The sequence below is a fragment of the Heloderma suspectum genome, chromosome 1 (assembly GCF_057233095.1).
Source record: "Heloderma suspectum isolate Gila_16-S chromosome 1, 16-S_ref, whole genome shotgun sequence".
Taxonomy (NCBI): Eukaryota; Metazoa; Chordata; class Lepidosauria; order Squamata; family Helodermatidae; genus Heloderma; species Heloderma suspectum.
In genome coordinates, this window is record NC_139458.1 from 200,363,723 (window position 1) to 200,382,212 (window position 18,490).

The 18,490-nt window shown below is 43.5% G+C and overlaps 1 long non-coding RNA gene across 7 annotated transcripts in view; it reads left to right on the forward strand.

The window, feature by feature from the left end:
• LOC146358618 (uncharacterized) overlaps positions 1-18,490 on the forward strand; it is a 179,900-nt gene that overhangs the window by 103,592 nt on the left and 57,818 nt on the right. For 4 of the 7 annotated variants that reach the window (XR_014785196.1, XR_014785197.1, XR_014785187.1 and 1 more), the window contains exons 1-2: positions 212-418; positions 17,359-17,433. This is a non-coding gene — a long non-coding RNA (uncharacterized LOC146358618). Of the gene's footprint in view, positions 1-211; positions 624-17,358; positions 17,434-18,490 lie in introns of those variants that run through there. The other 3 variants (XR_014785189.1, XR_014785198.1, XR_014785185.1) reach the window with 3 other exon arrangements.

The following is an 18,490-nucleotide window of genomic DNA, read 5'->3' on the forward strand; positions in this document are numbered from 1 at the left end:
TTTAGATATCTTGAAGAGGTGACTAGTAGTTCATCCCTTATTTTATTTGCCTTTCTCTTCTAACAAATCTCCTGCTGGGGTCTTTTGCTAGGAACTTCATTGAATTCCGATTTTCGCTAGAATTAGCTTCACTCGTCCTCCAGGTGTCGCTGCAGCGCTATGTGCGTGGCTGGTGTTGGAGATTGGATGGTTAATCGTGCAGGTTAAGTGCAGTGAAGAGTAAATGAATTGCACGGAGGTGGTTGGAATTTTCTAAACAACCGGCAGTTTCAATTCCTGACCTGACTAGTCTATGGATGTATTAAACTCTGGTGCGTTTAAGTGATCCCGATCTTGGGCCCACTGTATTTTGTAAAAGATGCGTTCTCCTGTCTCCAGGCAAACAGGGGTTGGAGCTGCAGCAACAGCCTCGAGAAGAGTGAGTAGCCTACACAGAAGGACGCCCTGTCCTCCAAATCCCTTCTTTTTTTCATAAGCCATCCGCTACGGGAGGGGCGGCTGCCGGTGCTCTTTTGGGAATGTGGGTGATTGGCAAAGGAGACTCAGAGGGTTGGATGGGGTCCGAGTCCGACAAGCTCCGCAGCATGCATCTCCCTGGGAGGCAATCTCTCCTATCGAGCAACGTGAGTGAAACGGAGGAGAAAGGGAGTTGGGCGGGGAGGGCACTGCCCAAAAACAAAGCTATAAGACGTTCCCGGGCCGCCAAGGGGTAAAGAGCGATCTGTGCGACTTGGTCGGGGACGGCTCGTGTTTGTTTCTCTGCATAGATATTCTCCATTCTGATAAAAGTATCCGGAAAGCTGTTTGCGTTCACAGGGTTTTCCCAGCTCCACCCATAGTCCGTGCTTAATTTCTCATCCACCTCTTCCCCTCCCCCACCAAGTAGTTGGAAGGGAGCAAACCACCTACTTCGGTTAGCTTCACTGAAGCCCACAAAACTAAGGTGGGGCGGGTAAGTGGTTTTTTTAGTAGAATTGCAGGCACCCCTGGCTAAAGGTGGGCTCGGGAGTCGTCAGCAGGTTGAAAAGTATGGCTGGGTGGCTTGTGTAGCCGTGTGCTTTCGGGAGGAGCTAGCCTGGCTGGCCATCGAGTTCCTTCCATCTCTGCTAGATCCAAAACACCATACGTCAAAGGGCTCTGATGCATGCAAGCTGTCCCATCAGGCTTCTGTCTCCATCGTCTAGGAGAGCAGTTCCCAGCCCGCTTTTCCGTAAACCAGACATCTGGGCTTGGGCTGGCCGACACTTGCAGTCCGGAAGAGTGCGTTGCTGCCCATTTATTCATTGGGCTTTCTTTCTCAGACCCACCTGCCCACCCACCGTTCCCGGCTTGTAACTTAGCAGACAACATCTGAAATGGAGAAATTTATAGAGCAGGAGACGCCAGTAAAACGTGACGCTGGCGAAAGCTTAGATGAGGCTCTTGTTTTACATCCATCTTGGAGACCACTGTTCTGAAAAACCCTTATTTGATATACGCTGATTTAAGCGTTCTCTTACCTAGCCCAGGGGGCTGCCTATTCTTGGAAATCACTTTGCAAGATGGGGCTTGAATTGCAAAGCAAATATGGCTAAAGGCAGGCTTGAGGGTAGTAACGGTTTCTTCTAAGCCAGCAGGTGTTAGGTATCTCTCCACTGCTCAAGCTAGGCATGGCTAGTAACTTTTGTACTTTTCTAGAAGGCTGACTGAAATGCTTCAGTCAGAAATCATTTCTTAGTTCAAAATCTAGTGACAAGCTGCAGCCTTCTCTTTCCCCCCTCCCTTGCATATTTAAGTACATGGAATATTTAAGTACATGGAATATTGTCATAATGTATTTTATAGTTTAGTATTTCATATTTCATATGAAATAATATGAATAATATGAAATTTCATGAAGTATTTCATAGGGGCTGCGGTGGCTTAGTGGTTAAGACACTGAACTGTAGACTGGAAGGTCGGCAGGTCAGCAGTTCGAGACCTGAGTGCTGCATGACAGAGTGAGCTCCTGTCTTCAGTCCCAGCTTCTGCCAACCTAGCAGTTCAAAAGCAAGAAATTGCAAGTAGATAAATAGGTACCGCCTCAGCGGGAAAGGTAACAGCGTTCCGTGCACCTCGGTGTTCAGTCATGCCAGCCACATGACCACGGAAGCGTCTTCGGACAGCGCTGGCTCTTCGACTTAGAAACGGGGATGAGCACCGCACCCTAGAGTCGGACACGACTGGTTGGGGACACCTTTTTACCTTTATTTCATATTTAGTTATGTTAAATTCATTGATAGTCATGAATGACAATCAGCATTCATAATTATTAATTTATCTAGCCTACCTGAATGGACTGCAAAAGAAATTTCTTACAATCTCAAAAAATTCCAAATTATCATATTATGTATACACATGATTTATGACCACTAAAATTAATAACGTATTTTTCAAACATTTCAAGCTTAATTCACACAAAGTCCTTTATTAAAATAATAATCTAATACCATCATCAATCATATTAAAATATCAGTCATCTCATACTTGAGTGACTTCTTCCTTGGTTTCATTTTGGAAAACATATTAATTAAATTGTCAAAAGAGATTTGCGTAGCAGCCTACTTTCTGCTAATAGCATAATAAAGTGGTAAAACCTTTCCTACCCTATCATAGAACATATATGGTCCTATACCAGTTTCAATTTATTATAGGTACGCTTGCCTGATGCAACCGATATGGGGATGCAACTGTGCATTCTTTGAGTATGCGCATCTCTAGAAGTAGATTATCCAGACCTTGGGCATACATTTGGTTCAAGGCAAGCAAGGTTTTGCCATGGTTGTTGCACCATGAGTAAATGTTTTAATTATTTTAACAAAAAGCCAAAGCTCATTACATGTTACGCCGTTGTTCAGATCTGTTGGATATGTTCTACTGAGTTTCTTGCAGTGGGTGTTGGGGCCTAGTCCTCCTTCATATTTAGGGCTGCTGCAACTGCTTGTTGTCCCTTACAACATATAATCCTCGGACAAGGAATCACTCAAGTTTATCTGCAGGGAATAGGATGCAGGTTGGTAAAAAGTGGGTGTTAGGGCCTAGCCCTTGTCCTACTTCCTTGCACTCAGGACTGTTGCCTATCCCAGTGTAAAAGTTTTTGGCCAAGTTCCCAGTTCATCCACAGGGAATTCTGCAAATAGGATTCCTATTTGATATTGTAAACCACTACCCTGAAATTCAAAGTTGAAAGGCTGGATGGCTGCAGTGTTGCTTGTCCACTATCCTTAGGCAGTATGAACCAATATGTTGGGGGCACTCAGTCTTGGTCTCTGGGATAATTTGCTCCCTCCCTTGCATCTCCGACAAGCTGTAAGCATTGGGTAGTATCCAATGTTGCTTGTGCACCAGCGGACCCACTGCTGGCGCAACAGGAAGCTAGCACTTCCTAAGGCAACTGGAAATGAGCTGAAAGACTCATTTCTGGAACAGAACAGGTCAGTGGAGCTTGCAGATGGGAACTTGACTGACCTGTCCCATTCTGGAAACTAGTATTTCAGCTCATTTCCATGATTGCTCTAAAAAGCACTAGCTTCCTGTTGCATCAGTGGTGGGTCCCACTGGTACAACATAATCAATGGAGAGGTGCACAGGCAGTGTTGGATCCTGGCCATTGCTTGCTTCTAGATGCAGAAGGCCGCACACCTGTACATAGTTCTGTGGGAATGTCCTATTGAATTCAGTAGGATTTGCGTCCAAGTAAGTGTGCATAGGATTGGGCTGACTGGGAATCATGTTACAACTCACCCATTGCAGCTTCATATTGTTTTTGCGTATAGGACTGGTAGTTTACACCTGTGCAACTAAATATGCTATGCTGAGGGTTGCACATGTGTTGCTGAGACAGATGCAAGTCTGCAGAAAATACACAGATGAGGGCAGTCTTTCAACTGCTTAATTTGAATTTCCTTGGGAACCATACTCATGGAGTGCCTTATTTGTGTCTGTGTTTGGAACCCTTGTGAGAAACATGTTAAGCGTTTGGTTACTTATAAGCCTTCTTAAATGCTTAATATTTTCACAACAATTGGAAGTTGCTACTGACAAATCACAAGATTGCTGTTATATAAGTCTTCACCTAAATATTTTCCTAAATACAATTGCTTGTGGACTCATTTTGTAAACCAGCATTGATATGGAAATGGCGAGTTTGGTTAAAAGTTGGGGAGTCGATGATATAAGATAGTAGCAGCGAAGCTTGCTGTGTAAAGGCTGGATAGTGTTTAGTTCACTGTGGAGTATCTGTTCAGATTTCTTAGCTTTTAGTACCTCTGATTTCTGCGTAAGGTGAAGCTGGGGCTCATTTGACCACTGATCAGCTACAGAAAATATAAATGCCAGTGCTGTGCAGCATGGCAGGTACATGCTGTCCACAGGCTTCTCACTGTTGTCTCTAGAATCAATGGGATGAAAAACCTGCACACTTCGTTTTGTAAAGTCAGTAGGCCAAAAATCTTACATAGGCCTTTTCATCCCAGCAGCAGTCGACACACTTGGAGGATCTTGGAATTAGAGAAGTAGCAGATGGTGCTAGCTTTGTTTTTGTTTTTCTTGGGTATTGTTATGCAGAATTGATTGCAGAGAAAGCAGTGACCTGAGGACTCATTTTGGGTGTCATTGCCTTTGTAGGTAGACATTTCCTGAATCAATCCCTGAGACTGGATAAAGCGGAGTCTTGCACTGAAATATTCAGTTCATTCACTTCACTTCTCAGGAGTATCTCAGGTGCGAGGTGTAAGTGTTGAACTGATTGGGGGACAGTGAGTGACCACAGTACTGTCAAACTGAGTGGAAAGATAACAAGGAAGTCCAACATGTCATGTTTCATTTCCAAAGAGATAATTTATCCAAAATGATGGAATTCGTTAAAAGGAAATTGAAAGGGTCAAATATCTCCAACATGCTTGAAGGTTATTTTAAAATCCTGATAACAGAAGTTCAGATAGAATGTATACCCCAGTTTGCGGAAGGTATGAACAAGCCTAGGAGGATGCCAACATGGTTAACAAGCAGATTACAGGAAGCTATAAAAGGCAAGGATGTTTCCTTCACAAAAGGGAGTCTTGCCAAAATGAGAACAAAAAAGAGCACAAGTTCTGGCAAAATAAATGTAAGCTGACAAGGACAGACAAGCAAAAAAAAATTTAATGAGTATATTGCTAAAATTATTAATATGAACAATACAGATTTCTTTAAATACATCAAAACCAAGAAACCAGCCATGGAGGCAGTTTGACCATTAGATGATAAAGGAATATTGAAGGAAGATAGGGAGATAGCAGAGAAGCTGAATGAATTCTTCGTGCCTGGCTTTACTGTCAAAGAAGTCTTTGTTTATTTATTGTTTTATTTGTACCCCACCTTTCTACCAAAAAATGGAACTCAAGATGTAAGGCAGAAACCTATACTTGAATCTTTTTTTTCAGGGTGAGTGTCTAAAGAACAGAATATAGGTGACAAGAGAAGAAGTTTTAGAGCAAGGGTGCAGAACCCTTTTCAGCCCAACAGCTGAATTTATTTTGGAGATGCTTTGGGGGGCCACATTCAAGTGGTGAGCAAGGCCAAAAGCAAAAGGGCGGGAGGAAATGCCAGCATATTTTAGTTTATAGCTGTTACTGCCAGTAACTAAGCTTTAATTAGAGGCATTTCAGCCTTTTAGAATGGAGAAAAAAAACTGCACAAAAGCCAAAAAAAACACCAAAAGATTGGTGATTATGGAAAGGGGGTGTGAACAGGTAAAGGGGGCATGGCCATATGGGGACCTGAGGCGGGCCTGATTGGGCCCCCAGGCCTGAGGTTCTGCACCCTGTACTGATAAATTAAAAATTAACCAGTGTGGATGGCATCTACTGAAGAGGTGTTAAAGAATTCAAATGTGGAATTGTTGATCTTCTAACAAAAATATGCAGGTTGTCCCTAAAATGGGCCTCTGGAATTTGGAGAGTAGGAGTATAACTTCTTTTTTTTAAAGGGATCCAGGTGGTTTTACGGAAACTAGTTAGCTTAGAGAACAATCCTTTGACCCCTAAATGGTGTCTGAGGGGCTGTAGGATGCTGGGGATCTCCACGCTCCAAGGCAAAACTACATTCTCAGAGGTGGAAATCGGGGGGGGGGGGGCATCTAATGTTAAATCCAGTTTGGGAGGAATGGGAGGCAAAAAAGCCTCTGTTGTTCCTCCCTTCCTGCCTGGCTCTTGCCAGCAGGGCTTGATAGATGGAAGGCTCTGAAATTGGAGACCTCCAGCTAATAGACATCCTTAATCTTTGTCCCAGGTAAATTGATGTAAAGGTAAAATTATTAAAGCTGCAATCCTATGCATGTTTAGACAGAAGACAATTGTACAACTCCCAGCATTTCCAAGTCAACATGGCATGCTGGAATTCATAGGACCTTTTCTGTCTAAACATGAATAGGATTGTGCCCGAAGTGTATAATGTTAAAAGTCTTGATGAGGAGAAATTCCATTGCTTCTCAAAGGGAAACCCTGCCTCTCCAACCATTTAGAGTTATTTAGGTGTGTCAACTAGTGATCTGGTAGAATTGATATACTTCCATAATTCTTTTGACGTGGTCCCTCACTCGCAGGCTCCTGGGTAAACTTAGCAGTTTGTGTATAAGAGGATTGATTGCCTTATGGATGAGTAACTGGTTAGAGAACAGTTAGCAGAGACTTAGAATAAATAGACAGACAGACAGACAGACAGACATCACAATGCAGGGAAGTAAGATGTGGGATGCCTTAAGGTTTTCTGTTGAGATCAGTGCTTTTTAACTGGTTCATAAACGATCTGGAGTTTGGAGTGAAGTTTGTGAGATACCACATTATTCAGGGTGATGAAAACCAAAACACACTGCAAAGGCCACCAAAAGAATATCTCCAAACTGGGTGAATAGGCAACAAAATGGCAAATGTGGTTCAGTGCAATGTAAAGTGATGCACATTGGGGCAACCCCCCCCCCACTTCAAATATACACTGATGGTATTTGAACTGGCCTAATTAGTCAGGGAGATGATCTTGGGGTTGTGGCATATAACTCAATGAATAACCCAGTGTGTGCTTGCTGAAACAAAGGCCAGTTCCATGTTAGGAATTATTAGGTGCAGCCACACTTAAATAATGTGTGCAGTACTAGTCACCCTGTCTCAAAAAAGAAAAAAAAAAGAAACATTGTAGGGCTCGAAAAGGTACAGAAAAGGGCAGTCAAAATGATCACTTTTCCTATGAGAAAAGTTTGTAACATTTAAGGTGTTTTTCTCCTCATAATACCAGATCTCAAGGTCAACCAGTGAAACTGACTGGCAGGAAATTTAGGACATAACAAAAGGAAGTATATCTTATGGAATTCAGTGCTACAAGATGTGGTGATGGCCGGTAGCTTAGATAGTTTTTAAAAGGTATTATACAAATTCATCGAGGTTAAGGGCGCAATCCAAACTAGATAGGTGGCCGCCTCTGACCTCGGAGGTGACTGCCTATCCAAAGCAAGGCAGGAAAGGCAACGGGGGGTATCGTTCCCTCTGTGCCTCTCCTGCCTTGCTCTTTTTCAGTAGACAGCAGCAGGGGGGCCAACCGGAAGAGGAAGCTGCCATACAACACATAGGATGTGTCGTACATGCAGCTCCGCTCTCCCCGTCCCAGAACACCCCCCAGCCCTTTTCAGTTGCTCCACACTCCTCTTGCGAGTGTGGAGGATGGGGCTTCTCCACGCTGCCTCGGAGGCAGCACAGACATAGGGGCAGTCAGTTTTCCAGGAACTGACCTTAGAGCGCGGACTCCGAGGTTGGTTCCTGGAAATGAACATATGCTATGGCCCGCTAGACAGTGTCTAGTGGCCATAGGATTGCTCTCTAGGTCTATCAGTGGCTGTTAGTCATGATGTCTATATAGAACTTCCAGGTTCAGAAACAAGATGGCACACAATACCAGTTGCGGGCAGGGGGAAGCAACAGCATATGAGCTTCTCAGAAACATCTGGTTGGCCATTGTGGGAAGCAGAATGCTGGACTATATGGGCCCTTTGGTTTATCCAGCAGGGCTTCTCAAATATTCTTATGAGTATGCAGTACCTTGGGAATGTCTCCTACTTCACAGCAACAGATAGATTACAGAAAAGTTGTTTGCCCCATGTGGACTACAGATTAGAGACATGTAAATTGTGCAAGCCTGCAAAAAGCAAAGTTTGCTCAACAACCCTTTAGGTCCTGGAATTTGGTGTAAGAAACTGCTCTGGTGTTATATATAGAGCACCATTAATGTGCATGGCACATTTGAAGAGTACAAAAGGACAGGTCAATCAACAATAATTTGGCAAAATAACGAAGAAAAAACATTTTCAACTTACTCTTTTATAAAAGTATACTGAAAGGCTTAGATACTGTGACTACCTGTTGGTAGATGTACAGTTTGGGAAAGTAATTGCAATGTCTGTCAGTAATGAAATTAATACCTTCTCACACCAAGGTTCACTGCTTGAGCATCCCCTCCCATTATATTATTACTGAAGGCTCTTCTGCCTGCTATACATTATGTTCATTTCCTCTGTAACAGCCTCTTCTTCACTGGTTTCTGAAATGGAGCAAACTAGCTAGAGCAGTTGGGGCAAGCTGTTGTTGTTCAGTTGTTAAGTCATGTCCGACTCTTCGTGACCCCATGGACCATAGCACGCCAGGCCTTCCTGTCCTCCGCTCTCTCCTGGAGTGTGCTCAAGTTCATATTCATTGTATCGGTCATGCTGTCTAGCCATCTCATCCTCTGCCGTTCCCTTCTCCTTTTGCCTTCAATCTTTCCCAGCATCAGGGTCTTTTCCAGTGACTTTTCTCTTCGCATTAGGTGGCCAAAATATTGGAGCTTCAGCTTCAGTATCTGTCCTTCCAATGAGCAGTCAGGGTTGATTTCCTTTAGGATGGACTGATTTGACCTCCTTGCAGTCCAGGGGACTCGTAAGAGTCTTCTCCAGCACCACAGTTTGAAAGCATCAATTCTTCAGTGCTCAGCCTTACTTATAGTCCAGCTCTCACAGCCATACATTACTACTGGGAAAACCATAGCTTTGATTAGACAGACGGACCTTTGTCAGCAAGGTCATGTCTCTGCTTCTTACTCTGCTGTCTAGGTTTGCCATAGCTTTCCTCCCAAGGAGCAAGCGTCTTTTAATTTCATGGCTACAGTCACCGTCTGCGGAGATCTTGGAGCCCAAGAAAGTAAAATCTGTCACTGCTTCCATTTCTTCCCCTTCTATATGCCAGGAAGTGATGGGGCCAGATGCCATGATCTGAGTTTTTTTAATGTTGAGTTTCAAACCAGCTTTTGCACTCTCCACTTTCACCCTCAACAAGAGGCTCTTTAGATCCTCGTTCACTTTCTGCCATTAGGGTGGTATCGTCTGCGTATCTGAGGTTGTTGATAATTCTCCCGGCAATCTTAATTCCGACCTCTGATTCATTCAACCCGGCGTTTCTCATGATGTACTCTGCATATAAGTTAAATAAGCAGGGCGACAATATGCAGCCTTGTCGTACTCCTTTCCCAATTTTGAACCACTCGGTTGTTCCATGTCTGGTTCTTACTGTTGCTTCTTGACCCTCGTACAGGTTTCTCAGGAGACAGGTAAGGTGGTCTGGTACCCCCATCTCTTTAAGAATTTGCCAGAGTTTGTTGTGATCCACACAATCAAAGGCTTTAGCATAGTCAATGAAGCAGAAATAGACGTTTTTCTGGAATTCTCTTGCTTTTTCCATGATCCAGCGAACGTTGGCGATTTGATCTCTAGTTCCTCTGCCTCTTCGAAACCCAGCTTGTACTTCCGGTAGTTCTTGGTTTGCATACTGCTGAAACCTAGCTTGTAGGGTTTTGAGCATCACCTTGCTGGCATGTGAAATGAGCGCAATTGTACGGTAGTTTGAACACTCTCTGGCGTTGCCCTTCTTTGGAATTGGAATGTAAACTGACCTTTTCCAGTTTTGTGGCCACTGTTGAGTGTTCCAAATGTGTTGGCATATTGAGTGCAGCACTTTAACAGCATCATCTTTTAGGATTTTAAATAGCTCAGCTGGAAGACTGTCATCTCTGCTAGCTTTGTTGTTAGTAATGCTTCCTAAGGCCCACTTGACTTCACTCTCGAGGATGTGCGGCTCAAGTTCAGTGACCACACTATCATGGCTATCAGGGACATTCAGATCTTTCCTGTATAGTTCTTCTGTGTATTCTTGCCACCTCTTCTTAAATCTCATCTGCTTCTGTTAGGTCCCTGCCTTCTTTGTCCTTTACCATGCCTGTCTCTGCACAAAACGTTCCCTTGAGATCTCCGATTTTCTTGAAAAGATCTCTAGTCTTTCCCGTTCTATTGTTTTCCTCGATTTCTTCACATTGTTCATTTAGGAAGGCCTTCTCGTCTCGCACTGCTATTCTCTGGAACTCTGCATTCAGTTGGATATATGTTCCCCTTTCTCCCTTGCTTTTCGCTTCCCTTCTTTCCTCAGCTACTTGGAAAGCCTCATCAGACAGCCACTTTGCTTTCTTGCATTTCTTTTTCTTTGGGATGGATTGAGTTGCTGCTTCCTGAACAGTGTTACGGACCTCCGTCCATAGTTCCTCAGGCACTCTGTCTATCAGGTCTAATCCCTGAAATCTATTCCTCACCTCCACTGTACATTCATAAGGGATATGATTTCGGTCATACCTGAATGGTTTAGTGGTTTTCCCTACGTTCTTCAATTTAAGCCGAAATTTTGCAACAAGCAGCTCATGATCTGAGCCACAGTCAGCTCCAGGTCTTGTTTTTACTGACTGTATAGAGCTTCTCCATCTTTGGCTGCAGAGTACATAATCAATCTGATTTCGATATTGACCATCTGGTGATGTCCATGTGTAGAGTTGCCTCTTGTGCTGTTGGAAAAGAATGTTTGCTACGATCAGCGTGTTCTCTTGGCAAAACTCTATTAGCCTTTGTCCTGCTTCATTTTGTACACCAAGGCCATGCTTGCCTGTTATCCCGGTGATTTCTTGACTTCCTACTTTGGCATTCCAATCCCCTATGATGAAGAGGACATCTTTTTTTGGTGTTAGGTCTAGAAGATGTTGTAGGTCTTCACAGAACCCATCAACCTCAGCTTCTTCGGCCTCAGTGGTTGGGGCATAGACTTGAATTACTGTGATGTTGAATGGTTTTCCTTGGATTCGTACTGAGATCATTCTATCGTTTTTGAGATTGTACCCCAGTACTGCTTTTCCCACCGTTTTGTTGACTATGAGTGCTACTCCATTTCTTCTAAGGGATTCTTGCCCACAGTAGTAGATATGATGGTCACCTGAATTAAATTCGCCCATGCTTGTCCATTTTAGTTCGCTGATTCCCAAGATGTTGATGTTCAGTCTTGCCATCTCATGTTTGACCACCTCCAGCTTACCTTGATTCATTGATCTTATATTCCAGGTTCCTAAACAATATTGTTCTTTACAGCATCGGACTTTCTTTTCACCACCAGACACATCCACAGCTGAGTGTCCTTTCGGCTTTGGCCCAGCTGCTTCACTCTTTCTGGCGCTACTTGGAAATTCCCTCTGCTCTTCCCCAGTAGTATATTGGACACCTTCCGACCTGAGGGACTCATCTTCCGGCGTCATCTCTTTTAGCCTTGTGATACGTTCCATGGGGTTTTCTTGGCCAGAATCCTGGAGTGGGTTGCCATTTCCTTCTCCAGTGGACCACATTTTGTCAGAACTCTCTGCCATGACCTGTCCGTCTTGGGTGGCCCTGCGCGGCATAGCTTATGGCTTCACTGAGTTACGCAAGCCCCTTCGCCACAACAAGGCAGTGATCCATGAAGGAGCAGGGCAAGCTAGCCAAAGCTATATAAGGCAGGCTTGCAAGGGAGGCCAGCTCTCCAGGCAAGAAGAGCCCCAGTGACAAAGCGTCAGCACACGAGTGAGTTAAGTACTCATGCGAGTTTAGCATCAGGGTGAGGAGGCCAGGGCAGGCAACTCTTCCTTGCCAGTTATGAAGGTAGAAAGTGAACAGGGGTGTGGGGGCTATCCAGTGTATTGTACTGAGTGCCACATATATGACTATCTGCCCAGCTGGACAGAAGTCATGGCTGTGTGCTTAGTGTAATGAGTTCCTGATTCTCAGGTAATAACTACGTTCCCTTGAAACCAAAGTTGCTGATCTGGAGAAGCGGAGAGAGGCAGAAAGGTTGGTGGATGAGATCTTCAGGGACCTAATAGCGGTGTTGCAATTGCCTGGGTGATGAGAATGGGGGTCTTGGGGAAGGAGGGCATCATTCTGAGGAAGAGGGAAATGATTCCTTAGAAGGGACCTGTTCCTTGGAAGACAAACAAATATGCTTTCGCACTGAAGATATGCCTCCAGGGGGCTTGTGGTAGTGAGAGACATTTTTCCCCTTTCATAATACTAGAACCATCCCCTGAAGCTGGTTGGTGGGCGTTTCAAGACAGATAAAAGGAAGTACTTCACACAGCACAGTTAGACTATGGAATTCACATCCACAAGACATAGTGATGGCCACCAATTTGGATGGCTTTAAAAGCTATCCAAATTAAAGCGATGGCTTTAAAAGGGGACTGGACAAATTCATGGAGGATAAGGCTATTGATGGCTACTAGTCCTGATGGATATTGATGGCTACTAGTACTAGGTGGCACAAAAGTAGGTATACAGTTGTTTAGAATGTTGATGGGAGGGAGAGAGAATGTGTGAGTAGATGATGTGTGGGTGGAGTCAGAATGACAGTTGGAAAGAGTGAGTGACAGGGAGTGACAGTTAAATCAGTTAAGTGTAGAGAGTGGGGGGAGTGAGGCCCTTAAGTAGGCATACAGTTATTTAGTTATTTTTTTTACTGATATTGTGAATGATGGCAGCGAACTTGAGTCAAGAACAAAGAAAGTGGATTCTAAAGCAGTCCTGGAAGACTGAAAATGCTGAGCGGGTGCACACAGCGTGACAAGAAGCATCTGACACTCCTCCACCAACACGTCTGACAATTTATCATCTTAGAGATAAATTTGAAGCAACAGGTGCAGTGGCTAATGCACCGAAATCTGGACGTCCTAGGACGTCCATGACAGGAAAATGAGATGGGAGTCGCTCTGACATTTGTGAACAGTCCGAAAAAGTCCACACAACATGTGTCTAAGCAGCTATCCATACCTAGAATGTCCTTGCAACGCTTAATGCATAAATTGAAATGGAAGCCGTACTGTCCAAGACTGTTACATGGTTTTCTGGAGGACAACCCAGACTGTCGGTTGCAATTCTGTGAGATGATGTGTAACCAAATCTCTAATGAACCAGGCCTTCTTGATAAGATCATCTGGTCAGATGAGGCTTCTTTCAAGTTGTCAAGCCACGTGAACAGGCATAACTGTGTGTATTGGGCAGATGAAAATCCTTATTTGACTATCACATCTCAACTGAACCAGCCAGGCATAACAGTGGGGGGTGCACTGTCCAGCGAAGGTGTTGTCGGACTAGTTTTCTTCGATAAAACTGTGGATAGTAACAATTACCTAAACATGTTACGCGACGTGGTAGTGCCACAACTCAGAACCAGGGCTAACTTCACCGAACTGCTCTTCCAACAAGATGGGGCACCTCCTCATTATGCTTTTGCAGTAAGAAACTATCTTGACAACACCTTCCCACAGCATTGGATGGGATGACGTGGCAGCATTGAATGGCTGCCACATTCACCCGAGTTAAAACCAATGGACTTCCTTTGGGGGGGCGTAGTAAAGAATAAGGTTTTGAGAGGAATCCCCAGACAGTGGACGAATTAAAAGAGTTCATCTCGGAAGCATTTATGGACATCGATGCAGACCGGAATTTGTGTCGTACTGTGTGTCACAGTGTTCTGGACAGGTTCGAGGAATGTTGCAACGTTGATGGAATACATTTCGAGCACTTATGAGATTAAACAGTGTTAAACAAATGTAAATGTAATAAACAATGTAATAAAATGCAAATAAACTATACTGTATACCTACTTTTGGGCCACTCTGTATGCTACCTCAAGTATTGGAGACAATATGCCCATGTACACCAATTGTTGGGGAACATGAGCAGGAGGGTGCTGTTGCACTCATATCGTGCTTGTGTGTTTCATGTGGGCAGCTGGTTAGCCACTGTGTGAAGAGAATGCTAGACTAGATAGACCCTTGGTTTGATCTGGCATGGCTCATCGTATGTTCTTATGATGTGTTGATAAAGTGATTTAGACCAATTCTTAATAATGTTTCATCTCTGGTTGTACTTACTGTAGAATAGCTGCAGTACCAAAACATTCTGCAGTAGTTACTATCTGGATAGGTGGTCTTAGGTGGTGGAGTGGAAGTGATACACTGGCATTTTGTGTCCATTTTTGTGCATTGACATGAGTGTCAAAATGCATCCTTATCCCCCTTCAGATTTAACTTATAGAAATTTTGAGAAGGAGCTGAAACCTGAAGAATGACAACTAGCATTAAGGGGGGTGGGGACATTAAAAGCAACCTAAGTTCTCCCTCAAAACAGTGTTTTATGAGGGAAACATAGAAAAAAGTAGAGACTGGCTCTGGTAATTAGGGACAGTGAAAAGTGAAATACAGTCAGGGCCAGAAATATTGGAACAAGGATAACTGTTTTGGCAGTTGGCCTCTGTATACCACCACATTGAAGTTGAAAGGAAACACACCCAGATGGGAGCAAAGTCAGGACGTCCAGCTGTAATTCAAGGGGTTTGACAAAAGTGGGGCACTAACCATTCAGGAAGGACAGCCAGTGGCATACACATACCCCCGTCGTTGGTGGCTCATAAGTAATGGAACAAACCAACATCATTTCAAACTTAAGGATCACCTTTAATACCTGGATGAAAATCCTTTGCAGTCAGTGACTGCCTGAAGTCTGGATCCATGGACATGACCAAATGCTGAGTTTCCTCCCTCAAGGTGCTTTTCCAGGCCTTGACTGCAGCTGCCTTCAGCTGCTGCTTGTTTCTGAGTCTTTCTGCCTTCAGTCTTGTCTTCAGTAAGTGAAAAGGATGCTCTGTTGGGCTATCAGGTGACTGACTTGGCCATTGAAGAACATCCCACTTCTTTGCCTGGAGAAACTCTTGGGTAGCTTTTGCTGAATGTCTTGGGTCATTATCCATCTGCAATATAAAGCGACGTCCTATCAGTTTGGCAGCATTCGGCTGAATCTGAGCAGAACGTATAGCCCTATACACTTCAGAATTCATCCTGCTGCTTTTATCAGCAGTCAGGTCATCAATAAACACCAGTGACCCAGTTCCATTGACCCCATACATGCCCATGCCATAAGACTGCCTCCACCATGTTTGACAGATGATGTGGTATGCTTTGGATCATGAGCTGTTCCTTTCCTTCTCCATACTTTTCTCTTGCCATCACTCTGGTACAAGGTAATCTTGGTTTCATCAGTCCAAAGAATCTTATTCCAGAACTGGGCAGGCTTTTTTAGGTGTTTGCTGGCAAAGGCTAATCTGGCCTGTCTGTTCTTGAGCGTACCCAGTGGTTTGCACCTTGTTGTGAAGCCTCTGTATTTACATTCATAAAGCCATCTCTTGACTGTAGATGTTGACAATGACATGCCTACCTCCGCAAGAGCGTTCTTGACCTGGCTAGATGTTGTGAAAGGGTTCCTCTTCACCATGAGCAGAATTCTGCGGTCATCCACTTTAGTTGTCTTCCGTGGTCTGCCGGGCCTTTTGCTGTTGCTGAGCTTGCCAGTTAACTCCTTCTTTTTCAGGATGTTCCAAACTGTTGTGTTGGCCACTCCCAGTGTTTTTGCGATCTCTCTGATGGGTTTATTTTGTTTCCTCAGCCTAATGATAGCCTCCTTCACTCGCATTTTGTCCAACCCCTTGAATTACAGCTGAAAGTCCTGACTTCGCTCCCATCTGGGTGTGTTTCCTTTCAACTTCAATGTGGTGGTGTACAGAGGCCAACTGCCAAAACAGTTATCCTTGTTCCAATATTTGTGGCCCTGACCGTATCTTACTGTAGTGTTGGTGTTGGGCCACTCCATATGATGTTGTAAATACATAACCTACTAATTAAATACTGGAAGAAAAAAGTAATGAGGCCCTAACCTATGATAACGAGTGTTTATGTGTCACAGTCCAAGACTAGTTTTATAAATCCTCAGTCTGGAAATGTACTAAATGTGGTGTGTGTGTGTGTGTGTCTATTTTCGCCCTTGTTCAAACAATAACCACAGTGATGTGTTTGTAAAATGAAAGAGGAAGGGCAGGAGTACCATTCCACAACATGATGTGAGGATTGTAAGAGAGAATTATTGGCTTAGTAGTTGATATACTAATTTTGCTTTGGCTCTTCTGTCAGGGTATAGATCTTCTGCATTTAACCATTGACTCTGTATTCCTAAAATTGCCACTATACCTGTGGAAGGGGCATTATTGTATGTCTGCTCAGGATTTCGGCCTGTGACTCATATGCCATCTATACCAAGAGCTCTAAGGCAGCTTGTTGCCTTAGTTTTAACTTTTAAACATTATTTTTGACTACTGAAGACTTCATAAGTTTTCTGTGACACAAAGATTGTCTTTAATTGTCCTGCAGACTATTACATTCTTCGTAGTTTTAAAGCATCCAAGATTCAAATAGCTATTCTGAAAACCCATATTTACCCTCATAACAGAAGTACATTAGTACCCTATTACTCAAGGAGTTGTATGGCAAATTGAATGTGACAGGATGGCTCCACAGGGTTTGAATATAAATATTAAAATATATGTTGGCTTGGAGTGGACATTGCCAAGAGAAAAAATACCATCTAGGTGTGTTTATGTCGCTCTTAAAAAAAAACAACCCTCCAGACTCTGAGAAGGATATTTCATCAAGCAGGGGCTTTCACATCAAAATGCTGTGGCAATAGGAAAATCCACGTGGTTAACAGCCCAAGTCTATGTATGTTTACACAGAAGTAAGTTTCATTAAGCTCAATGGGTTTTACTCCCACGTAAGTGTGTATAATATTCTCATCTTGCAAACTGTTAAATGTACAGAAGCCTTCTCAGGTTTGGACTGTACTTAAAAAAAAACACCCCAAACTACTGACACTCTTGTCTCTGCTCTTATGTGCACGCTTTCTGATGAAAATTCTTACCAAATTATTTCCTGAAAAGTATATCTAGTATTGCAGTATTAAATTGCAATGAACTTTGTGGGACCTACTTCTGAGTAAACATGCATAGATTTTTGCTGTAAGAACAATTAATCCTAGGGCAAAGAGATGTAGAGGAGGATTTACTCATTTAAAGCTATTGGGCTTTAACAAGAATGCATTCTCTATTTGTTACACAGGGATCTAAACTTGGAGTTGTGTCTCATGTTCTGTGGATCATTAGGAGAAATACACTCAAAGCAAGATCCTAATTGGTAAGTGGCCTCCATAAACATTGAAGGAAAAGGTTGTGTCTAAAGTTACCATTTTCAAAAGGGGTATTGGGCATGGCTAGCTGTAGCAACAGGGAAGCATATTCTGGCAAAGACAAGGCCTTCTTGGAAGCTGTAAATCTTAATGAGAGAAATGTTGCATGCTTAGCTTGTCAATTAGGCTTGAGAATGCTTAATTTAGTAAAGTGAATAAGCAGTGGCTGAAAATCTGTACAGCACAGCATGCAGAACACAGCCGCTTCAGCAGAATGCTCAGATTCTTGTTCAGACCTGCACATGAATAGGGCTAAAGTAGTGAGAGGATGTAGGTGAATGCATATGCCCCATCCCCAATGTCCTTGTGCACCCAGTGCCCCTTTAGATCTTCATGCATTGTGCATGAAGATCTGTGAAGGGTTCTGTAAGCACATTCAGCTGAAAGCACTTACACTCTTGCCTTATCAGGGTTCCCAATTGTGGGAGCTCTATATGTTTATTAGCTGAATGTGCTTACAGCAGGGGTGGGCAGACTTTTGACTTGTGGGGTCAACTTCTTCTTTTTGCCAAAGTCTGAGATCCATCTCCTGGAGCCAGTCACAAAATGGTGGCTTGAGGGTGGAGCCAAACAAAAAATGATTGCTTGGGGAAGAGCCTGTCACAAGATTTGCATATGTTGATTTATGTGTATATGCAGATATAAAAATAATTACAAGAAGAGGCAAGCCAATTAGTTTCCTGTCCAAATATCTGCTTCAATAAATCACCCCTAAATAAACTAAATTCAACTTAAATTAATTTATTCCCCAAATACCCTACCTGGTAATCCAGCTCACCCACAAATACATTATTCATCCAGATTCTGCCTGAAGTAAAGGCTTATGGGCACAGTCCTGTTGATTGTGCCCCTGAACTTGGAGGCTTCTGATCATCCAGTGCAAGGCGGGAGGAGCAGCAGAGGCAATCTTCACCTCCTCGTCTCCCCACCTTGCATATTTCACTAGACACTTTTCAACCCATCTAGTGATGGCACTTCAGAGGAAGAGGGAAGGAGGCTGGCGGA